This window comes from Melanotaenia boesemani, chromosome 4 (assembly GCF_017639745.1).
Source record: "Melanotaenia boesemani isolate fMelBoe1 chromosome 4, fMelBoe1.pri, whole genome shotgun sequence".
Lineage (NCBI taxonomy): Eukaryota > Metazoa > Chordata > Actinopteri > Atheriniformes > Melanotaeniidae > Melanotaenia > Melanotaenia boesemani.
Genome location: NC_055685.1, coordinates 13,482,106 through 13,507,339, shown reverse-complemented (window position 1 = coordinate 13,507,339; position 25,234 = coordinate 13,482,106).

Sequence of the window (25,234 nt, the reverse complement as noted above, 5' to 3'; positions counted from 1 at the left end):
TAATGACATGGCCTCCTTGTTCACCTGATCTTAACCCCATAGAGAACCTGTAGTCCCCCATCAAATGTGAGATCTACAGGGAGGGAAAACAGTACACCTCTCTGAACAGTGTCTGGGAGGCTGTGGTTGCTGCTGCACGCAATGTTGATCATGAACAGATCAAGACACTGACAGAATCTATGGATGGCAGGCTTTTGAGTGTCCTCGCAAAGAAAGGTGGTTATATTGGTCACTGATTTGTTTTTTGTTTTGTTTTTGAATGCCAGAAATGTATATTTGTAAATTTTGAGTTGTTATATTGGTTTCCCTGGTGAAAATAAATAAGTGAAATGGGTATATATTTGGTTTTTGTTAAGTTGCCTAATAATTATGCAAAGTAATAGTCACCTGCACACACAGATATCCTCCTAAGATACTAAAACTAAAAAAGCCCCACTCCAACTTCCAAAAATATTCAGCTTTGATATTTATGAGTCTTTTGTGTTCATTGCGAACATAGTTGTTGTTCTATAATAAAATTAATCCTCAAAAATACAACTTGCCTAATAATTCTGCACAGCCTGTATATATATATATATATATATATATATATATATATATATATAATGGAAGTATTGTCCACAGCTAAAATGGTTGTTTTAAATTCAGTTAATTAGAAACTATTGTTGATAATAATTAAATGACTATTCATGAAAAAAATGCATTTTTTTAGTGTGAGAATTTGCATCTTTTTCCCTTTTTTAAATTCAAATTGAGGTTTGACTTTAAGCTGCGTGTCTCTTCTAAATTCTTACCACAACTGAGTTAAATGTATTTGTGTCTATAGGATGGTATGATTTCTTCTCAGCAGGATATCTCCCATGTTATAGAAGAGATGTTGGACTGGTCTGTCTGCAGTCCACATATTTCACCAAAGAGAAACATTTGATGATTTGTGAGGAAACACACACATACACACACACATACACACACACACACACACACACACACACACACACACACACACACACACACACACACACACACACACACACACAAAGAGACATTTCCGGACTTTTGATCAGCTAGAATTCATTATCAGTCATGAATGATACATCATTCTTCTCCCAAAAGTTCACACCTTCCCTGATATTCAAGTACTGAAGTTAAAAGAAATAGAAATGCTACACAGTGTTCAACAAGGCTCAATCCCCCTTTCCTTTTTTGTTCTTTCATTTTAAGCGATAGTAATTCCTGATTTTTCAGGCTATCAAATAGGCATATCAAATATGTGCACAGTTACAGTATATTGTCTAATACTGGATGAATATTTACAGTTCACTACCAAATATTAAAAAGAGTTTCTTGTAATAGTGTAGTGGAGACAACAGAGAATTAATCTCCTCCCGCATCTAAACTCTTTCTGTGTTGCCTGGTGTCTCCGGTTCCTTTTATCAGACTGTCTTGAATCTCCTGGGTTTTCCTGAGTTTTCACACTTTCACCAAAAAGAAACAGAATAGTTATTGTCTGCTCTTAGATCGGTGTAGTGGAAAAATAATCTGAATTCAATTTGCAACCAGCAAATCCTCCTGAAGGCAGAAAGCTTTTTAGCTTCCCCTGGACAGCAAGCTGCTGCAACTAAATTGCCCTTGGTCAGATTAATTGGTCTGTTCACTCACTGTAAAATACAACAACATAAAACTCAAATGGGGAATATTGTGCATTTTATAATGAATCCTTTTATAATATGCACAGGTGCAACTAAGCTCTTCCATCAGAGCAGTTGTAAATTAAACTTAAAAACAAATAAATTAATGTAATCTGATCTATGTTGCTTTTAAATCTGCATGTTGCATCTGAATCACCACTATTCATCCATGGTGGATCATTTTAGCAGCTTCATGAAACACTACAAATATTTAAACATTGCATCTTCACTATAAAACCCAAATATGATGCAGCCATGTATGTCTTTATTAACTGTTAATATGAACATGTCATATGTACTCACAGTTGTCAGCCAATGGGAAGCACTGCAGCTGAGGCGTGATGCTTTGTTACATCAAAGGGCATTCTGCTAATAAAGCTATGTTTGAAATTCCAGTTGCAGTTCAACTGATACGTCAGAATTCTTTCCTCCATCATTTATAGTACAGCTTTGGGTACAAATACAAGGACTACTGTGGAGCCTAGCTTCGCACACATTAACTATACAAAAACTATCACAAACAGAGGAAACCTACATGTTATTTAGGACCTTTACCATCTCGATCAGGGTTCGGCAACCTTTGGCACTCGTGCCACAGGTGGCACCCCGGACATAACATTGGCATGCTGGCACCTTTCAGTGTTATGACACTTTATGCGTGACCTGATTTCTTGGGTTTGCGCAACAGCTCTCTAGGGATGGGCATCAAGCATCACTTGGAATTGGTAAAATTTTTAAATTTCAATTCCTAATTTCGATACCCAGTCCGCTGATCGGAGGACGAGGGCGCCAAACACCAACAAAGAAGAATCGGCCTGAAGTGTTACTGTCCAGTGACTGGCTACACTTGTGAATGGCATGAATGACAGCTATCACAGACTTTTTAAAGCCACAAAGAAAATGAGCACATGCGTTTTGCGTTGCTTGCAGTGACAAGAAAGTTCAATTCTATTCTATTCTATTCATGAATGCATTTTTTGAGTTACTAACAGGAAATTATCTTTAATTATCTTTAAAAATATGATAGGATGTCCTCTATATGGATGTAATAAAATTCTAGGTATGTTGGAAATGTTTTCGTATTTGGTGTCATAGTTTAACTTTGTGTTATACTTGATAATGGTACACTCGTTGAGAAGAACATTTCAAACTGGCACTCCATGTCACAAAAGTTGCTGACCCCTGATCTAGATCCAGAGTTATTTGTCTTGAACGATCAATCCATGGACCTGAGATACCCTTCTTACTGAGAGAAGCTCGGAGATGAAAAACTCATGTTGTGCAGAGTAACTATTTAACTTTCTTCTGAACAATCTTGACAGAGCTCCAACATACCACAGTGGTATTAATCTGCAACAACCCACTGGTTTCACTGCAGGAAACAACTCCTCTGTAACCCTTCCGTCATCTCTGTATCTTTCTTTATGTCTGCACCTTCAACAATTCTACAGTTCCTACTACACATCCATGCACAGCTTGGATGATTATTGTTTTACTGATTGTTTCTACATTTCATTGGTGCTTTTGGTTAGATTTTGTTTTAGCTAATTCTCTTGTCACCTCTGTCAAAGTCAGGTTATGACATCAGGATTAAATCGGCTGTTTTTAATCAGATGTCAGTTTTAACAAGAAAGTGACAATTTCATTGTTTTGGTTCTCTCATTGCTTTAATGACCTCCCACTTTGCTCACACTAACAGTCCCACTATCACAGAGCCTCTCTTTGTCCTGCTCATTATGTGAAAGCAGACCGGATTTTTCATGCATGACAAAAACTTTATTCTCTGTCTTGTTCAATCAATTATCAACTAATTATGTTACCTGCGATGCAAGTGCAACTAATTTTAAGTCGTGTATTAGTTGAGACTTTATGACATCTCATTTAGTCTCCCTCTGGCATGAGATGTTTGTGAAAATCTCTTCATCTGCTGCAAAGCTCATTATGTTCACAGAAAATGCACAGAAGCCAATGAATTATTATTCCTGATTGCCATGTATTTTGGTTTCTCTTCTTTTCTTCTGGGAAGTTCAAGGGTGGAGTCAACTTAGTTAAATGAACTGCCTTCTCTGTGTTTGTTCTTTACTTGTGCACACTGGTTATAATCCATATATCCAATGATTACATTTAGCACCTTTCTCTTTTGTCACCTTTTAAAAAACTGTGTAATACACTACTTTTTTCAAATATTAATGGCAAGTGCTACTAGTTGCAGCTGTTAAAGACTAAAGCAGGGCTACTCAGGGCCGCAGTCCTGCAGGTTTTCAATGTATCTCTGCTCCAACCTACCTGACTCATGCTAATATAAGTCAGGTGTGCATGATCGTTGTCAGATTTCCCTGTCCAATTATCATTTGGTCTAAGGTGTGTTACGAGCCGATTTGTCCCGATAATCCGCTCCGAAACGGGTCATAGCCAACAATTGGGAATATTGAACATGTTCAATATTTCGGAGCTGATTTCTGAGGAATGCTGACGACTCGTGCATTCTGACTGCGTGGATGGTGACGTGGTACAAAATGTAGCCAATCAAAGAGTGAGTTAGCTGGGGAACAAGGAAGTAAGTAAAGTCCTTGTTCACAGCGTGTCCAGTTTGTTATTTTTTAATTTCTGTATTTGTCTGTTAACAGTAGTCCTGAGACCACCATCATGCCCTCGTCCTACATATCCTCTTCCATGCTGTGTGTTGTGTTTTCCGGTTGTTACTATGTTTCTTCTTCTTCATTTTTTTCCCAGTTGTTGCTATGGTTCTTTTTCTACTTTTCAACGTTTGTCCAGCTCGGAGGACTAGATTGTTGATGAGTTGCTGGACAGCATCGTTATGTGTGTGTTGTTCTGGGATTAGATTTTCAGAGCACACCACACACAGTACGATCAAAATTGATTTTTTTTATCTTCATGTGTGAGGTCTCAACCAGATAAAAAATTTAATAAGATTAAAAAAATCGTTGTGTGCACCAGGCCTAAGAGGATGACCACACTTGCTGCTGCTTCTGGCAAAATAGCCATATATGAATTTATTAATCATTTGTAGTGTCTTCTGGACATTAAAGCACTTTCTTGGGAAATTTTAAAAGTGAATAAATAAAAGTGTATTTACTCTGGTTAAAGGGAGCATGTTCAACTCCAATGATGCTTACCAAGGGCAAAATGTTGGAGAAATTACGATGGCAATTTAGTTTTAATCCTCCCTAAAACACAACCTTGGTTACCATGGATTCAGACAGCTTATTTGTTAGACAAGACCAGCTAGAGCCAGAGGTGGACCACCTTTTTGGGCATTCTGGAAACAGCCATTCTGATTGGCCATCCATCCTGTCTCTTGGCTGGCTCCACGGTTCATCACATCAATGCCATGCATACATGCTGACTCCAGAGCACGCTAATATGTGTGTGTGTGTGTGTGTGTATGTGTGTGTTCTTTAACTAGCAATAAACAAACCCATTTGTTTTGTTGTTTGTTTTTTTTATCTGTGTGTGTTTTTCTTTTAATTCATCATCTGCTTACGGTCGGGCAGGCATGGCTGATGTTGGTGAAATTTGCTCTCGCACTCGAACAGAGTGCATGACATCATGTTGCAGTTTTTCTTCCACACAGATTCAGTGACAAGCCCCAGAAATTCAGAAACACGTAATTACAAACCAACTAATCACAAGTGAGTGCTTCCGCGTAACTGCACTACTGGAACTAGAAGAGGTGTGCGTCGAACCTCCGCAGACCTACACTGAGCGTGCGGCAGTGACATCAGCCCAGCTTACGCAGACACTGCTCAAGTATAAATCCAGCTTAACCGCGAGTGCTGGAATATTTATCCAAAACCCAAGTTTAATATATTGCATCACTGTAAACAGTGTAATTTTTGCACAACACACCAGAGATAAATTATAAGACACTGTCTCTAAGGGCAAAACCCAAATGCACTCAGTAAAATGTGGATGGTTTATTACAATACTTGTTTTCTCAGGTCTAGTTCTTCATGCCAGCAAAGCACCATCTGACCAGAAGAGTCTACCTGGTGTTGACCTTTTGGCCAGTGATGAGCGATGTGATGAAAGCCGATCAGCATTTTTTTAGATTGACTTTCTCTTTTCTGTGCAGCATCAGACTAATCAATATTATTTTATTATTAATATTATTCTATTTTAGTTTGCAATTTTTCTCCCACCATGAAAATGGACCCTTTAACAAACCCAGAAAACTGAAGTGCATTAGAAATACATATAGTGTTTATTTTTCTGTATTTGTCTACAGCGTCTGTTGCTATCTGCTTTATGATTACTTAGACATTATGGGTATCTGCAGGTTCCTGAAGTCTGGTCTACAGCTTACAATACCTCTGCTTTCTTTGTCTTTCAGGTATGTTGCTCTTCTTTCACTGTGAATGTGAGATCATGGTTGAACATAATGGCCTTGAGTTAGCTTAAGAAAATTATGAAAGCCTCTCTCTATTCCTTATTAATAACTTGGTGTGCTTTTTCATGCCAGGAATGCTCTGCCTTCACTGGCATAAAGTGAGATTGTATTGTAATCACTGTGTGTGTGGCTTTGTGTTTCTGTGTCAACTGCAGGAGGTCCCATCTGGCCTATTACAACTTGGGCTGCTTTTTAGTCTGGGCCGTCTCTGATTGGAATCATAGCCCCCTTGATCACACGTGACCTATCTATAATGTTTATTTTTTTCAACATAATGTTATTTAAACATGTAATGATTTGTAAAAGTGTAAAACACGTATTTGTAGCTATGACGATATCTACAAATCTAACGCAGACTGAAATATGCACTCAGATAGAAATTGGGTCTTTAAGTTTGTGGGATTCATTGTCCTAGCTGGCCTCAGTGGTTGACCTGTGAAGGTTGAATATGAACTATGTCTGGTGTGGGTTTTTTTTTTTTTTTTTTTTTTTCCTCTCTCCTTCTCTATCAGTGGTCGGCAACTGGTGGCCCACGGGCCAAAATTGTCCAAAGATCCAACAATAATACCTGGCCTAAAAAAAAGATAGCAACTTGTCTGTCAATGTGCAGAGACATAGTGCTATTTACAGTGTTGTGTTAAAACAACAGCGTTAGAGAGGGGAGAGAAAGTCGCTGTGAGAAGCTGCCTGTTCACTGGTGAATGTTTTTGCTACAACAGCTTTTCTAGTTAGAGTAGGGTCCTGTGTCTGCTTCACCACCTCTGGATAAAAGCTAGCTGTAGCTTCACCCAGGAATAATCACCTCTCCTCTGCCTTCTGACCCAGGTTTGGAGGTGGAAGCAGTTTAAGTTTAACAGCTGTTACTGTCTGAGTTTTCACTGTTAGCAGAGTTAACAGACCTGTGTAGCTTGGTTACTAAACCATCAAAGAAATGTTGTAATCATCAGCAAAAGGACCAGCCAGAAAGACAAGGAAAATAACAGGTTTTGTTGTTGATGAATGCTCTTGTGGGTGCAGTATTTAGCTAATCTAGCATAGCAGCCGTTCCATAAACTGCAGCCAGCCCATGTTCAATCCCGGTATCTCCCTGACCCACTTTCATCTAAAGGACACTAGAACCCTCAAAAAAAAGTTCAATTTAAATGTTTATTGAATATAATAAATATGTTTACTCAGAAAAGCAACGGTTCATTACATGTATAAAGATGCAATAGACATCCATGTTGTAACGGGGGAGCGTGTTGTGGTAAGAGGAAATTAGCTCAGTTAGCTGGATAAAGCTGCCACAAGGTTGACAAACTCACAGCGACACTGGTACCGAAGATTCCACAGCGCGTGCTCTTTAATAAAAGGACATTCGACAACCATATAAAGCCCGGTTGGACGGCTACTGTCTCATTATACATAAATAAATGTGGTACAACACGTCTGTCACAACGAGGGGGGAAAAGAAATGAATAAGAGCTGAGCTCCCAAAATGTCCGTCTGCAGTCCAAACGTGCGCAAGACGATCTCCTCTCTTCTCAAAGCATCTTGCTGACGTCATCATTAGCAGACAACCAAAAGTAGTGTTAAAGGGCCATTCCACAATTACAGCTGTTATATTGTTTACACAGACAGTTCACTCCTGCTGTGATTCATTACAGGACAAAACAAGTTCTGCATCTTAAGTATTGATTACAGCCATGTCTCGTTTTTCTTCTCTTTATTTGTGTGCAGTGTGCCTCCCTGTCTGTATTTTTAATACAATTTGTTTAATTTTAGAAATTAAACACATTTTTTTATTTTTAAAACTGGTGGAAAACCTTGAAATTTAACTAAGTGTGAAAGAAATGGCTAAATGAATTAATGACGGAGTGCAGAAATCAAATGACTTACAAAGCACACAAGGTAGTTTCCACAACTCTTCTTATGGCATTTAGTTAATATTTGTTCTCTGTTTATATTCATCACTGAAATCTCTTATTAGACTTTCCATCCTGTTCATTAATTCACAATTTTTCCTTCTTTTGTTTGAGTTTTGATAGGTGCTCTTTTACATTTAATTAACTGTGTTGTCTTTTTTCATAGCACCCATGTAATTGTTTATTTCAGTGGGAAATATTTTGCAGTTATGACGAGGCTCATCACCAAACAATCCAGGGAAAAAGATTTCTAATATGCCTTTGAGGAATGTCCCTTTGTTGTGATTATCTTGTTATCCTCAGACTTTCCCATATTGAGTCCAGGGATTCTCTTTGTCACCTGTCACACCAGGACATCATTGTGGCTCCACACATTCCAGCTTCTACTTTATTTAATTTATGTACAGTAATTTATGCATTTCATTTACCATCAGGCCGTCCAGTCTTCACATTTTTTTATTTATTTTTTTTTATTATTTTGTCTAAATAAAGTAAAAAAAAAAAAATCTTTACACAAGCCTCATATATTGTTTGGAGATTTTGCTCAAAGTGTAGAAATTATGTTGATAATTAAACTTGAAAATTATTTTCATTGTCTAACTGAAAATATGTCAGTTAAATAATTCGCTGCAATGCAATAAAAAAAAACATTGCATTCTCACACATTATATGGATAGTCTTTTTTTTTAATAGTCTTTATTATTTTATTCAAAGGTACAAAATCACTTGCAAAAGTTTGCATCTCCAACTGCGGCTGGTTTACCTCAGGGGACACATGTAAGGAATTTAATTGCACATGCTGCTGCATGCAATTTCAATAATGTTAATTTTCTTAGACCACAGTCTCTCTCAGGGGCTGCCGGTAATGCTGAGGGAATAACAGTAAACAGAAAGTCTAATTAACATAGATTTATGGCTTCTTCATGGCTTGACTGTCGTTATACATGTTAATGTGTGTGCTTGAGGGTTTGTGAAGGCATGTCAAGCATTGTCTTAGAAACTGAAATCTAATGCAGCACCCTGCTAAAACTCCTTATCAGAGATTTTTTTAAAAAATCACAAATTAATTTTGTGTTTGCTTCTAAGAAATGTAGCAATGTGTTGTTGTTTTTTTCCTAGTGAGGATGAGAGTAAATATATTTCTTGTCATGTCATACACCAGCTGTCTGAGACAGAGGGGGATATGCGCAGAAAGCACACAGATGAGTGGATCAGTGAAACATAGCCACCACAAAGCTCCAGAGACCAAGGACCACACATGAAGAGTCTTACTGAGGAGTAGTTCTGGTTGTTTGAGGTCATCATCCATGAACGACACGGGTTATAACCTCATGGCACATTCTGGAAACATCAGTCACTGAAGCAGCCACAGCTTATCTTGTAGGACTGACCAAACTAACAAGAAATTTATTCCCTGCCAGCTTATAACAGCTTGTCAATTATATATTCTGCAGAGACCATTTGATCATCTAGATGTAAACCATAATTATTCTGTATATCAGTGTGAAGTAAAATTAAGTATATCTATATTTCCTACGGGGGAATGGCTCATTGATAAAGATAAACATTAATTAAGTTTAAGGAAAGAGGATGGAAATGTCAAATATGAATGTTGAATTTAGAATGCAGTGGGAGGGAGGTAATAAAATCCATCTGGAGAAGTGCTCCACAGGAAAATATTTAGGTGTAGGAAACGGGTCAAACCAACAAAATGATAAACAGACAAGTGATAAGATTGTGGATTTAAAGTGACAACAGCAATGGCAGTGTTCTGAAATGATCTGTTAGAGTAAGCGAAGTTGACAGTTTAAAGTTAACAGTTTAAAGTTTCTCCCTTAAGGATGGGTAATGATTTGCGGTCTCACCTACCCTGCAGAGGACAGGATGTGGTGGTCACAGCTCTGTGTGATAAGGGTCATAAAGTGTTGTATGCTGATGTGTGTCCCTGTTTGAACTTTGCGAGAACTTTGCTTGCTCTACTGAAGTGTGATAGCTGCTCAATAAAGAGGCTGCACTGGGGTTGAGACTTCGGAGTTGACACCAGACACTCTCTGAGTGCTGAACCACCGTCTCTCCCCATCGCGATGAAGCTGACTTCACTCTAAGTTCTTTGTGTCTTATTTTATGATAGAAAAATACCCATCATGATCCTTTTGTAACAAAGCTTACAAATAAATAAAAGAAAATTTCAGTCCAGATTGTGAACTCAAGTGACCAAAATGAGCCAAACAGATAAATCGCTCATGTGATCAAATATTTTCCACGGCTTCAGATGGTCAGGGCTTCTTTCTCTCTTGAGCATGTATAACTTAATTTATTTATATATCCATACATTTATTCCTATATTTCTTTGCCTTGTTGTAATAAGGTGAGAGTTTATAACCTTGTTTTAAAGCAAGGTTGGTCACCTGTATTTCAGCTTTTTAAATCCAAATGAAGTTTATTTTTGCCAACAGGTTTCACTGTAATAAGACTATGAAGCCACTATGGTTCTCTGTGAAGCAGTGACTTGATAATGTCAGCACTACTAGAGAAGAGTGAGATTAGTTTCTGTTCCCCAGAACTTCAGGGATGCTGCAGAGCCATTCAGCTAGTGCATTATGTCAAGAATATTGCATAGCGCAGTCTTTTGTTCAAGAAAAAGCTGTTTTTGTTTGTCCCACTTAAACCAGACCAAAAAGACATTGTGACGTGTGCATGTGTGCTGCTGCAGTTGATAAAAGGTGTGATGTGGTAGGCTACTTGGTCCCTTACCAATTACAGTACTGTACGCCCAGTGGTTTCAGCAAAAGAGTGAGGTGGGTTTAGTTCAAGCCCGGAGCAGGTGTTAAATGGTTTCCAGTGGGAGAATGAATCAGTCTGTCTCTCAAACTGTGAGAATGCTTAGATGTGATGAATATAGGGGACTCAAAATGGATTTTGTTTAAAGGTAGGTCACTGCAGGATGTTCCAGTGTTGACATTTTTTTTTATGTTTTATATGCATATAGCAAGTTCCTCAGATAGCAAAATTATCTGAGCCTAATCTGAGCTATTTTGGGCACTTTTGGGCCAAACATTCTTGCTTATCTGTAGAGAAAGTAATGTGTTTGGGAGTGGTAGTGGTCCTTGTTTTCTTAAAAAAAATTAGATTATTTCTCCGTGTATAATGTCTTTTTCAGTTGAGGATATTTTCCTGCTTAAAACACTGATTCCAGCAGCTTTAGAATGAAAATCAAATATGAGGGGAAGATACATTGCAGTCACCAAAAGCACAGTAACACACATGTTCTTTAGCTCCTGAAGTATTGACAAAGTACCTAACTTTCTGATACAAAAGGGTTGCAAACAATAATATACCAATATGCAATTTTGAGTTTACTTACGTATTTTAGAAAGAATTTCCTTTTTAGACCTGAATTGTGTGGTTTGACTCATGCTGAATTCCTCTGTGAGAGCAGGCTGCCATCTGCTGCAGCATGACACTAACCACTCACAATGCCCCACTTTAAAAAGACAGCATGTCCTTTATAGGTCAGGTTGCTACACGGTCTATTTCTAAAATAATTTTTTGATGCTTTGTAGTAACAATTCTGTTTGATAAATCACAAATATTGTTGATAGATTACAGATTGACAGAAGTAATGTACTGAGTAGTTTCAAGTCTGTGCAACATTTATGTATTTTGCAGAGAAACCAAATTCCTTGAGCTTAGAGAAATACTAATTCATTTAACTGGGGTCTGAATGACAAGTTTAGTTGTTTTTTTTTTTTGTTTTTTTTTCCAAAACAATCCAGTAAGTAATACTAAAAATAACCAAACACATGCAAAGAAAAATGTAAAGAGAGCTGAAATTAAAGTAAACACAAAATATTAGAAATGATTAAAAAGTTGGTAGTAGCATTAGATCACACCAGAGTACATCTCTGTTATGATCTAATGATCATGTATAAAACTTAACCCCTTAATCCTTGTTTTCAAGGGTACCGAGGGCAATCAAGTTGTGTGAGCGTTTGTGGGTATGCTTGTATCAATATACACGTTATACTTCCACATAATGTAATTCAATTCAACTTGGCTTTATTGGTTTTGCACCAATCCACAACAATGTCATCTAGGGGCATTTTACAGACAAATCAGTTTAACCTAGTTCATTGTGATTCAATCAGTATTCATACAAGCCAGTTCATAAAATGAAAAGCCTTGCCAAGGAAGCCAACGGATTGCACCAAATCCTGATTTTGATTGAATCCCCCATCCTGAGCATGCATGGTGCAGTGGGCAACAGTGGAAAGTAAAACAAACAAACAAAAAAAACTCTCTTTAAAACAACAAGAATCAGAAGAAAGTCAGGTCAAAACACAGAAAGACCATTTTAGAAAAACAAAAGATAATTCAAACCATGAACATTTAAATAGACAAATGTTGAAAACAATCTGTTGGGTCTTAAGGGGTTAATTTCCACACTCTTCTGTATTTAAGTACTGTCCCTTGTACTTTTTACACCTGTTAAACATTATTTCCCTGCAAGCGCCACAATTTGTGAGTCTGTATTCTTACATGAAGTTATTTTGTGTCCACACAGACAAATGAACAACCACAGAGAAAAGGAAAAAGTTTGGTCCCAGAACACAAATGAATAGATAATAATGCTCTATGTCCCAAAACATAGATAATGTGTTGTGACAGCTTCACCAACTGCTGTGAGGTTGTGTTGAATCGCTTGATGAAATGAAAGTTTTTGTATAAACATGAGATAGCCAACAAAAATAAAACATGTTCAAGTTAAAATGTTATGGGAAAAAGAAATTCCACTCTCTCTTTCTATTTAGAATAGAATAAAACTTGACTGCCATTACAACAAAAAGTGCAACAAAGTCCTCCAGTCAATGCAAAACAGAACAATAAACAGAATAAAATAGAATAATTGCAACAACATAAATAAGACAAAATACAACGTAGCTACAACATAGTAAATAAGATTAAATAAAGTAAGTAATAATAGCTGCCAGAGTATAATATATCATATATAATATATAACATATAATATATAATATTGTTATTGTAACGCCCCTTTATTTTAATCAAGGCACAGATGTTTAGTGCAATACAAAGGACAAATGAACATGAGGTAGCTTACTAAGGCACGTGAGATGGAATTATTCAGTACTTGTTAACCATTTGTTCAGGGCTCTTACTGCTGTTAGGTTAAAAACTGTCCTTGAACCGGTTTGTCCTTGCAGTGATTGATCTGTACCGCCTGCCTGATGGTAACAGATCAAACATGTGGTGACCGGGGTGAGAGGAGTCCTGGAATATTTTTGCCTTCTGGAGGCAGCGGGAATGGTGCAGTTCTTCCCGTGCGAGGAGATGGCCACCAATATGGATAGATGGACATGGACAGATCATTTCAAAAAGCTCAATTACTCAGCAGCTTTCTGCACCACCTACAACATAAGAATGTGTAGTTTAAAATGAAGCCACAGCAACAGTTGATACCAAAATGACTGTTTTCAGGTGAGAAACTCTGTAGCAGCTGTGAAACAAGCTGATTGAAATGTAACACCAATGTGTACTAGGGTTGTTTCTCTTCTTTTGGGATTCTGCAGGTTGCTGCTTTTTATTCTACTATGAATTCTGCATATCAAGCAGTGACTTAAGCAGAAGTGGACCTTTTAAGCAGGATAATAATCCTCAACTCATGAATAAATCCACAAAGGAAAGCCTCTAAAAGATGGACTGGAGTGTTCATAGTGGCCAAATTGAAGTTTAGAGTTTAAAGCAAATTAAACATTGTGATGAAGTTGAAGTTCAGATTGACAGTTTTTATAAAATGCATTCTTCCTGCAAAGCTTTGTCACAGGTGTGTTTACCTTTTCCGCAGATGAATGTTAAAAGCATTCATTTATTTGTTTCTTTTTTCTTTAATATATTTAGAGCTCACAGATTCGTTATGTTGTTGTTCAAGTGTAGTGTTTTTGTCCCTAGTCGCTGCAACCTCTTTCATGTGGCATGCACTCATTGAAAGGTAGAGACTTACCCAGAGCATTGCAGCAAAGCCAAACTAAATGCATACCAAAAGGAACAAACATCCATACCTACAGACTGTTTGAATCTTTATTTCTTTGGACATACTGGCTTGAACAAATATTCCCCTGGTCCGGCAATTGTCCAAAACAATGGCCTTTTGTGAGATGAGAGAGCTCAATAATAAAAGGTCTTATCGCGTCAATGAAAAAACTGGCTTTATCATGTACCAAAAGTAGAATGTGCCCTTTCCAGTGCCTGAGATTGTATTTTAATTTAATGAAAGGATGTAGTTTTTGTGATTGTTAGCAGGGATCTAACCCAAGATCATGAATTGCTGTTGTTTTGCTTGTTGTTGAAAATCTGCCTAGCTTGACAGACAGGCACTTCTGAGCTTTGAATTCAGACATCAAAACACATAATGTCAAAACCAATTAGCCAGTTATATCCTGAACGTCTCTTTCCACATAATACATAGAGGTAAAAGGAAGACTTTGAAGCATTTTTGCATTGCAGAGATTTTATATTTTTGTTCTAGAAAGTTAAATATCCTAAGGGAGATATTTACTGCTGTTTCTTTGTTTGTTGTTTGTTTTCTTAGGTCTTCACAAAATTTTTGTGACATTCTTTGTACACATTTCTACAGAGCTAAGTCCCACACTCTCCCACTCTCCTTTCAGGCATGATTTTACAGCTCTTTTCACAGCAGCTGGTTTTGGGACATAGAGCAAGCTACTCAACTCCACCTCACCCTCACAAAGGTTTTTCTAGCAGATTCAAACTATTGTACCAATATAAATGTGGAAACAGGTAACATTTAATAATTCTTGAAGCACATTACTGTTATTTCTGTATGAAAGAACATACAGTATCTATCCCTGAGAGCTTATGTACCGGCGCCAGACCTAGGGGATATCTGAACCGGTGGTAGGTGGCACACAGGCTAGGGAGCCTGTGTGTAGCCAGTATACTGTGAATCATAGAGAGGAGACTGGTTTTAGCATGTTTTCCAGGCTTATTTATTCTGAGCTGCGTGTCCAAAGCCTATAGCTAAAGCCTCTCTGCTAGACCCACCATGGCACAAGGGTACCATCTACTGACCATGTGAAAAATAAATGCTGCATATTATAATAGTTCACAATTTGAACAAAAAAAAAAATAATAAAAGGGTGTGTTTCAACTAAACTTAATGTAGCCATTTTTTCCAACCTTCTATACTTATACTAGCACACACCTAACTTGCCTAGACATTACTTGCCAGGTTATTTACAACCTCAGATCAGATGAGACGACCTGCTGAATTTAAGCATACTACTAAGCGGAGGAAAATAAACTAATAGTTTGTGTTAGGGTGTGGTATTGGGTTTGGAGGTAGGGCCCAAATGCGGGACCAGGCAGGAGGAAGGTGGACATAGAAATAAAAGGAAATAACAGAAGGCGCTGTCATAGCAGAATATAAATATACAGATTAACAAAAATTGCAAAAAGGGCTGAAAAAAAACACAAGACTAGGAAGACAACTAAAAAAAAGGAAAAACAATGAGGATCTGACAATGAACAAAAGAAACCAAGGGATAAATAAAAAAATTAAATGAGGGGGTATTCCAGAAAACTAGATTCATGTGAAAAAGTAAGACTCAAACTAGCACCATCTCCTAATTACTTAATGCCTCAAGTCATTTCATGATTATGGCTCAACCACATTTAATCCAGACTGATTCAACAAAGACTTGCGTAGTCTCACTTAGTGCACCACCCAGAATGTCCACAAGCCCAAATGAACAGATGAACAAACATTAGAAGAAATAAACAAGTCTTTCCCTTAATCCTGCTTCATGGAATACTCCTCAGGTGTGACAAGACTAGTTGCGTAAACAGGAAGTGAACACAGAAAGGGATAACCACAAAAATAAAACAGGAAGCCAGAAGGGAAGCTAAAGTCCTGTTTCCACCAAAACACATTTTTTTTCTTTATGTGTTTGAGAAAAAATGCTTTTACAGAAACAGCAGAATGAAAACTATCTCCATGCAGGGGAAAATATAATGTCTTAATAAGACCAGAACCTGGTCTTATTAAGCAGGGTCTGAGTGCACAAGTGCAACATGACATGAAAGACGTCATTGTCAACAAAAGATTCCAGTTCCTGTTATGTAAAGGGTTACTAGTTGTGTTCTGCAGGAACCAATGAGAAAGTTTGCTCTTGGGTTGTGCAGGTTCGTATCAGGAAGTAAAGGTCACAGTTAAACGGTTCACTTTGTCTGGTTATTACACTAATAACATAACTGTTCCACTTTGGGGGCTGTTGTCAAATCTTTGCAGTTTTATCCACCCAAAACTCTGTTACCATGTAAACGAAAAGCCAGAACACAACAAAATCTTTGCATTTTATTGTCTCAGCATTGTGGTGTAAATATGGCCTAAGAAACAGAAAAATACAGCAAAACCCAAGTAAAAGCCTCTCTACAAGTGCTTCTGAGTTCTGGTCCTCAAGTGTTAGTGCCCTGTGTGTATTAGGTGTGTACCTCTTTAAATACTCCTGGTTCGGTTTAGAGTGTAACTACACCCCCTACTTTTTGTGTAACTCCACCCACTGCTGAATTTGAAAAATACCTGAAACTGCAAGGGTTGGGGGCGAGGTGTGGGGTGATCAGTGAGCAGAGAGTGGGTGGGTCGGGATACACAGGCAGTGAATGATTGACAGACAGTAACTCAGCTCACTAGCAAGATGCAAAGTGAGATTCACAAAGCACCTACGCCACAAAGTGGTCTTTGAGTCCAGTGTTACTTTTACAACCCTCAAAAGCACAAATCCGTTCCAATGCAGGAATATTTTTATCAGAAACTCTGTGAAAGAATAGATGTCTGAAACTATCAAATCTACACATTTCACCATTCATATCCATTGGTGGGCACAGTTTTCGAGCCGACGTCAGTTTCAGACACAATATGGCAGCAGTAATAAAATTGTTTCCAACCGCCCAACACACCCTAAACATTTGCATATCCTTTCTTCAAAATCTAACACAATTTCCACAGCTGTTCTTAATTGTTCTTATGCTTTTTTGTTCCCTTCCTGATTCTCTTCTTCTTCTCTAATGTTGTTTCTTTCCCTGATTGCATGTCAGCAATTGTGCTCAGCACTGCCCCACATATCTTCCGGTGGTATTGCTTCGTCTTCTGAATCAAGCTACGGATAGCTAAGCTCCCTGAAAACAGATCAAATTGCGTAACCGATGCAGAAGATGGACGAAACTGTCTGCATCTCCCTTCTGCATCGAGCATAAATGGGCCTTTACACGTTCCTAAGAAGCTGAGGCAAAGACATTTCCACTAAGATTTAATCACACACAGACAAAAACACACACAGATTTTCTGCTTTTTGTCTGATGTTAGAATAGAATAGAATAGAATAGAATAGAATAGAATAGAATAGAATAGAATAGAATAGAAGATTTACAAGTTAACTCAACTTGACTTTTTCTAAAATTTCTCTAAACTTTCTCTAAACTACGGAATAAACCATGAATGGAGCACAGAATGTTTTGTTTCAATGACAGCTTGAATCTAAACAGTCATCGTCATACTTTTCACATTTAAACATCATCAGAACAAGACCACACTTAACACATGACTAGTTATTTATGACGTGGTTAACCCACCACTGTTATTAGATTTTGTTTCAATAAATAGTTTGACACAAAGCACTTACTATCACATAATTCAACTTAAATGTAGAAAAAGTTTATGGTCCACCGATATAATATCAGTGGAGATCAACTTTTTACATTTTCTGTAAATTTCACCTTAAAATTGAATACCACTAACTTTTGGTAAGTAGTGTAAGTTACTGTCTTTAAGCTGCTAAAATGATGACCTGATACATATGCATGTAATGTGAATGTTAATGAATGAATGAATGAATGTTGAATAATGTTTTCATGATGTGATGGAGCAGGCAAAGCAAAATAACTTCCAACAGTGATGCAGAGATGAGTGTGCAGCCATGTTGGTCTACTCTCTTAACATCTATGAAATCTCTAAATGAGAGTGACACGTCATTTGCACTGAATTTGATGTCCAAATATTATATCAGACATTTCTAATATGCTTTGGCAAATATGTCATGCAATGCATCCATCTGGGTAAAAAGTAGAAAGTTCTAAGTTTTCACTCGTGCATTAAAGCCAGAGATGTTAACCCTGACTTTGACTTTGATTAAATAATTAATATTTATTTACTTTGATTACAACTACTTGCTACATTCTGTATATTGTGTGGAGACAAAACTGTGTATCAGCAGATCCATTGTTAAGTCTACTGAGCTTTAACATATCACATTCACTCATGTATTTGCACAGCAAAAGCAGATTAGGCAGCATGCATCACACTGCTAGGTTCATGTGCAGGTGTTTGGAGATTTGTGTGTGGCTCATAAATAATTCAACATGGTGCCAGAAAGAGCCAGCAATCAAAGCCAAACACTGACTTACTTTACCACTCCTCCTCCAGAGGGGAAACACTGGTCACTGGTTTGATAAGCCTCGCCCACGTGCCTTCTTCTGAGACATCATAAGACTGTACAGTGTGATGCTGAACGTGTGTTAAATGTCAAGATGAACCACGGTCCTCATGTTGATTAATATCAAGCAACACCTTTTTATATAACACAAAAATGTTTTACAATGGGATGATGGTTCATTGAGTCTCTTTACTACCATCATTTGGGTAAAAGGGAAAACAGACCCCCTGATTGGCTTTCTTTCTTTCTTTCTTTCTTTCCTACAAATTAGTTAATGGATGGAACATATAAAGTGTATTACAATCATTGCAAGTATGTTTTGAAATGCATGGACATGCAGGAATCTCATAAATGGCCAACATCTTTGAGGATGTGTTGATCCCACTACAGAATCGTTATATTTCAGGTATGACAGTCATTGCAGTTTGACAGTAAAAAAAAAAAAGGTTCTCAATCTGTATTAATGTGGTTCTGAATTTACAGAAGCTCCTTATCATTATTTTGAAAACATTTTATCACATAAATCACAGAAAACAGGAACAGATAATGTAAATGTAGCTCATGTTTATCAATGTTAGTTCCTGTTTATCCTGCACTTTCATATTATACTTTTGTATTTATTTAACCAGGTATGGTCTCCCAACGGTTTTCAAGCCTGCTTCTGGCTAAAACTGGCCCTATATGTTCTGTTTGTAATGTGTGTGTGGAATAAACAGAGCACAGAAAAAGATTATTTCTCTGAAAGAAAAGAAATAAACTACTTTTCTGTTATTCTCTCACAAGTAAACAAATAACTAGAGTTGGCACATGCAGGTTCTGTGGAGTGATACCAGATACCAGAGACCAAAGATCTGAAACAATCTCAGCAGAAGCATTCGAATGAAGAGCTACTGATATATTTCAGAAGTCCTCTGAGAGCTTTAAAAAAGAAAGAAAAAGAAAAAACAAAGTCGGCAGGTTACTCTTGATTTAGCAACCCATTTCCTTAAAGTTTGAGTGGTCATAAGACACAGATGCCAGTTCTAACACTGAAGTAAAACAGACTCAGACATCCCATAGTGATACTGGCCACTGTAAACATACATCACCCATAATACAATTTCAGTCCTGTGGTACAATTTTAATTGTATCCAGTCTGGAATAACTGATTGTCCTTCCTCATGAAAAGAAAAAAACTTGCTTTTTACATGTTGAAATGGTGTTTTTCTTTTTTTTTTCTACTTGTCCTGTCCAGCATATAGAAAAAGGGATAAAATGTGAAATGAAAAGGAGAGAAATGGAGGAGATAAAAACACACCAGACAGAAGGCAATGGCCCTTTCAATCCAAACAGAAACCCCAGACAACCTACACCTACACCTGTATTGAAACACAACAGATAATTTCCTACGGCTTTTACAGGAAAACAAAGCTGACAATCATCAGGAGCACCTAAAAGAGACAACAAAGCTGAAGAAGGAAACAAACGTGTATAACAGCAAAAACATGCACACACAGAAACACTTGAGCCCCGGGTCTATGGGGCAACCACTTCCTTCTGGCCTCTCCCCGACCCCATTGCCCTCACTTCTCTCACTCATTAATGCTTGTGAAGTGTGTGTTGTTTGCAATTAAATTTGAGGGGCAGTAACTACCACCATGCTGGGAGCCAGACCACATGAGCAGCCCTGCCCTACGTGCACTACAAGGCACGCCCCCCCAGAAGTTGCTTGTGTGTTGTGTTTCTTGTGTTTTGATGACTAAGTTAAGATGGCTATTCTAAGCTGACCTTGAGTTAAAATCTTTGTTGGTATTTGGGTGCAGACATTGAGAAAAACTGCTCTCATATGACAATGAGATAATCTAATTTTATTGGCATGGTATTCAGAATTTAACCCATTCTGTTCACAATGAAAACCATTCCTAACAGTGCACACACAACAACATACACAGTCAGCCACAACTCACCATCCACTTGATTAGGTAGCCTACACATGTTGCCTTCTACCACAAACAACTAATCAGCCAATCACAAGGTAGCAATTCAATGCATTTAGTCATGTAGACATGGTCAAGATGACTGAAATTCAAACTGGGCATCAGAATCAGGAAGACAGGGGATTAAAGTGAATTTGGCTGTAGCATGGTTGCTGGTGCCAGACAAGCTGGTCTGAGTATTTCAGAGATTGCTAAACTACTGAGATTTTCACACACAACAATGTAGTTTACAGAGAATCTAAAGAAGACAAAATATCTAGTATGCAGCAACTGCCTGGGCCAATATGCTATGGATGGAGATGATTGAAAGGCACTGGCTACTCAGATAAACCCCGGTTACAACCAAGGTTTGTCATTTAAGCACAACATGGTTAGATGGTCATTCCTGTCAACTAAAAACAGGAAACTAAGACTACAATTCACACAGGCTCACCAAAAATGGACAATAGAAGTTGTTGCCTGATCTGGTTTCTGGAACATGACAATGAGCTCACTGTACTCCAATGACCTTCACAGTCACCAGATGTTAATCTACTAGATGTGGTGGAACAAGAGATTCTCATCATGGAAGTGCAGCCAACAAATTTGAAGCAACTGTGGGATGTTATCATGTCAAAATGGAGCAAAATCCCTGAGGAATGTTTCCAACACCTCAATTCCAAGAATTAAGACAGGCAAAAGTGCAGGTTTACCAAATGAAATGACCAGTGATTGTGCATTAATAATGATTACAGTATAGACATATATATAAACATACAATTATGAATAAAATTTAGTGTTGAATGCAGAACGAGTAGTGCGTGTGTGTGTGCGTGTGTGTGTGTGTGTTTTTATACTGAGTGTGGAAGACCTTTTAGAAGAAAGCTGTTTATGAGTCTGTTGCTTTGAGTTTGAATTGCCCTGCAGCGCCTCCCTGAGGGCAGAAGGTTAAACCGGTAGTTGTTGGGATGATAGCGGTCTTTAGTCTTTTTGCTCTGGAGAGATAACAGGTGTTTGCAGTTTCTTGCAGTTTGATTTGTGTCGATGTCAGCAGCTGAACAGTCAGTATACTTCACTGTCAGGCTGAATGTCAAGATGCTCTCTAATGCAGAGCAAAGAGAGGCCAGCAGTAGCTTTTCAGTGAGGTTGATCTTCCTCAAGAGTACTTGTAGCTGCAAAGGTATCTAGGCTTTATTTCTTTTTTCCTTTTTTTTAGTACAACAGCTGTGGGGTTTGTAGACCAGGAGAAGGTTGTTCAGTATGTGGGTTTCCAAGATAGGAGAGGGGTGCTCTGCAATGTTTGCAATGATAGCTCTAACTTTAATGTCTATGAGTTTTACTTGTAAAATGAAATCCATTGTAGCCTCTCATAACATTGAAATGAAAGATGGATTAATAAAAAATAATTATAAATATAATCTCAGGGCCTTCAAAAACGTAGTTACGGCCCTGCAACAAAAAAAAAAAAAAAAAAAAACGAATCTGCCTTCCACTCTGTGGCTGCATGTGGTGGTGTTTCACAAACATGTAGAAAACAACCTGTCTGCAACCTGCCACAGTGGAGCCACTGAGATGCCCAAATTTCTCCAGGTGAAGTCCGTTTCTCCAGGTGATATTAAATTATAATAATAAATAAGTACCAAATGAAATGTCTGCTGAAGACAATGAATGGTTATGGTTCAATATATCCATTAATTTCCCTAATAACTTGGATTAATAAGTTTGGATTAGGGTATTATTTGGATTAAAAAATAGGCAACAATGAGAATAAAAACTACGTGTGCCACTTGTTTGTATGTGATGAATAATTTCTGGTTTTATATTGTTACATTTTCGTATATTGATGCTTGCAAGTGGTCAAAATGAAAATTAAGTTCAAATGTGAGAACAGTTCCAGTTTTGGGGGAAAATGTGGGGAGCGAGCAGAAAAATGTGAAGGAGAGAAATGAAGATAAAAGAATGACAGAGACCAGGAGGGTCAAAGCTGAAGGCCACTGAGTGAAGTAAAGATGTTAGTGTAAAGGAACAAGAAGGGGAAGGTTTCAGATTCAGAAAGAGGTGCAGAAGCAAAGAGTGAGGATGAGGAAGATGATGGAGAGAATGATGACATGGATTCAGAGGATCAACCCTTTATTTCAGCTGGACTACACAGCTTGTTTTTATTTTCTGTTTAAATTCCAGTGCAGTGATTCTAGATGTTACAATAAAATAAGATGTTGTCAGTAAAAGACTACAGGTGTGTCATGAGCTTTACTAATGTAGCCAGTTTAATCAATAATTTTACAAACCTAAAAATGTTACATGTTTATAATTCGTATTGTTACTTTATATTTTTCTAGATATATCACAACACGATCATCTGAGAAATCTAGTTGTCCTCGGTATTGAGAAACTGTGCAGAAAAATAGATTTGGGTGTTTGTGAGTGTAAATGACAAAGAAACTCGTGTGGCTGTAATGAACCTTTCTGTTAGTGCCTGACTAACTCTTGCTGTACTCACTGTTTTAGATTTTGGGGGCTTTTTCAACGTATTTGTCACAGGTTGTCTTTGGCAGCCGTTTAGCTGTTGACAGTGTCTTACACCACTGCAGCCTTTCTGTCTTGGAGGTTTTTCTCTAGAACCTGCTTTTACTTCCTTTTGTCACATGTAATGGTGTGTATATGTTACAACTAACTTAGGGGCTGTATGTGCATACTGTAGCTTTTCAAAAGAGACATTTTCTTAAACTACAGAGACAGTTGTAACTGAATGAGAAAACACTATCAGCAGGTCTTTCTGATGCGAGGTGCAACGTCTCCATCTAGTGTTTGCATCAGCAACTGCGTGAAAGCAGGAAACCCATACAGCTTTTAGCACAAGTTGACTGACACATGTTCTGTTTTATTGTCTTTGTTTTTTATACTGTTTTAATTGTTTTATTGCATTGATTGTTTCTTGCATAACTCATGTATTTTATTTATTTATTTGTAATTTGAAATTGGGAAGCAAGGCAGCATGAGCTGTGGGAAATATGCTATATAAATAAATTTAGCCTTGACCATATTGTATTTACTCATCACAGCATTTGAGAATAGCTGTTTATTTATTTTAGTTTTTATGTTTCAAACTATCCATCCTTTTGGTTTACAATGTATTTTGCTAAATTATGGCAACATAACTCATAATTATGCTGGTCAGATTTTGAATTATGGTGAATTTATATTTTAAAAAAATTTTCTGACTTCAAATCATTTTAATAACAGACTAAAGATATTCAGATAGACGTGCTAATAAACTTGCTCATTTCTTCTTTTTCTCAGTTTACTTTTTTATGACAAAATGCTTTTTCTTGGTTATCAATAACTAAAAACATATTTACCTTAAAAAGCAGCCAAACTTTACTTCGTGCTTACAAGTATTTCTGCATATCTGCACTGGAATTAAAGTAACATGACTCCTACTTTCAGTTCCATCCACATATTTTGGATGAATTCAGCGCTGGAGTCGGGCTGAGCCACTCTGTCTTTTTTGTGTCATCTTCAGACTCAGGCGACTCCCTGCACACAGTCTGCAGAAAAACAAGGGTCTTGGACAGCTTTGGGCCTCTAGCCAAAGTGGTTCATAAAATATTAACTGAGAACAATGTACAGATTGTCAAATTCTCATTCATGTATATATATATATATATATATATATATATATATATATATATATATATAAACATATATAAAGGATTAGATTTAAAAGAAATTAGAAATAAACAAAAATCACTAGAAAAAGTCTTTTTTCTATTAGAATAAATAACCACAGCACAAAACAAAATCATATTTAAGTTTTTATAAGATCTATAAAAAAAAAAGAAAAAACGTAACACAATAACCAAGGCATGTCATACATTGTGTTTTTTTCCTTTGTATCTCTGAGGAATAATTACATAACAGGCTTATGTACATATAGCAATAATAAGAAATGGAGAAAGCTACATGTCTAGCACAAACAACCAGTGAGCATCATAATATATATGTTATATACAGTAACTGGCCAGGCCAGAGCAAGAAAGAAGATAAAGATTCTGCAAAAAAGGTTTAAATAACTTCAAGTATCTGTTTTGAGGTTTCATGGAAGTTTTAGTCCGACAGATGCAGATTTTGAGCAACACTGAAGCGAAACCAAAAATCTGGTCGAGCCGCGAGCAGTGTAGTGTGGATGGGACAGGACAGGAGGAGCTCTAGCCATCTTGAAAGACAACACAGACAAAGCAACAAAAGAAGCACCACAGAACAATTTCTTCTCCAATAAATGCCCATTTCTTAAGTAACCCTTTAACACAATCAAAGGAAATCTCTTCTCCAAGCATAAAGTGATATCCAGCTTATTGGCCTTGTTACTCTGAATAACAACTGTGCAACAGGAAGCAACACAAAAAAGAAGAGACATAAACATATTGTTGCTCAGGGCGGTGATGTAACTGCAAACACCTTGAAAAGCAGACAACAGAAAACAGATTTCACAGCAGTTTCTATGTTTCTGAACTTTGTGATTTAACTCAACATCTTAGGTAACTTCACAGAGTAACTTCAAAACATTCTGAGGCCGTTTAATTGTCTCCTCAATGAAATCCACAGCTCCAGAAATGTATCTCCACTGTCATTTCACTTGGAAAAAAAAGATAAAACAAATTGTTAACTCATTAATCATGTAGTACCTTTTGTAAATGAAGGTCCAAAAAACATGAAACTATAGTCAGAATTGCACAGCCAGCTGTATGAA